The 631-nt window shown below is 35.0% G+C and overlaps 1 pseudogene; it reads left to right on the forward strand.

Annotated features, from left to right (window-relative positions):
* The first annotated feature begins 223 nt into the window (after positions 1-223).
* On the forward strand, positions 224-322 carry LOC127546015 (uncharacterized; annotated as a pseudogene).
* Positions 323-631: the final 309 nt, after the last annotated feature.

Genomic DNA, 631 nt, shown 5'->3' on the forward strand with positions numbered 1-631 from the left:
GGGTTCAAGCCTGTAAATTCTTTTAAGACCTCTCATAATACCAGTCTGGGACTTTTGGGGTTCTCCCTTCTCAACTGCAACACTTTTAGACAAGACTACAAGAACTATCAATAGTTATTATAATAGTGGATAAGACCATCTGCTTTACATAGTTATTATTTTTTCTTATTTTTCATTTTTAGGCCACCAGGTGATTGGGATTTTTCGACTCTCTTGTTCAGCAATATGATGCAGCAGTATATAAACTAAAATTGGAATGATACAAAGAAGATTAACATGGCCCCTGCACAAGGATGACATACAAATTTGTGAAGCATTTGTTCAGCAATATACAAGAAATACTTTTCACCTTTCTTTATTCTTCCTTTTCTGTTAAAAAAAAGTTTTTTAATGTTGTGCCACAGTTCTCTTTTATTGTTGTGACCCAGTTTCCCTAATTGTCCTATTCAGTTACTCTGCCTCAGGTTATAACCATTACCTCTTAATGTTAGGATAAAGGTCTTATATCTTAGACCTTAGGCTATAATTGTTCCCTCTTAATGTTTGATGTGATAAAGGTCTTTATCCATTTTAGACGTCATTAGAATATTAGGAGCCTCTCCAGTACCCCCATTAGGTCATCCCCATCCAA

The sequence above is a fragment of the Antechinus flavipes genome, chromosome 1 (genome assembly GCF_016432865.1).
Source record: "Antechinus flavipes isolate AdamAnt ecotype Samford, QLD, Australia chromosome 1, AdamAnt_v2, whole genome shotgun sequence".
Lineage (NCBI taxonomy): Eukaryota > Metazoa > Chordata > Mammalia > Dasyuromorphia > Dasyuridae > Antechinus > Antechinus flavipes.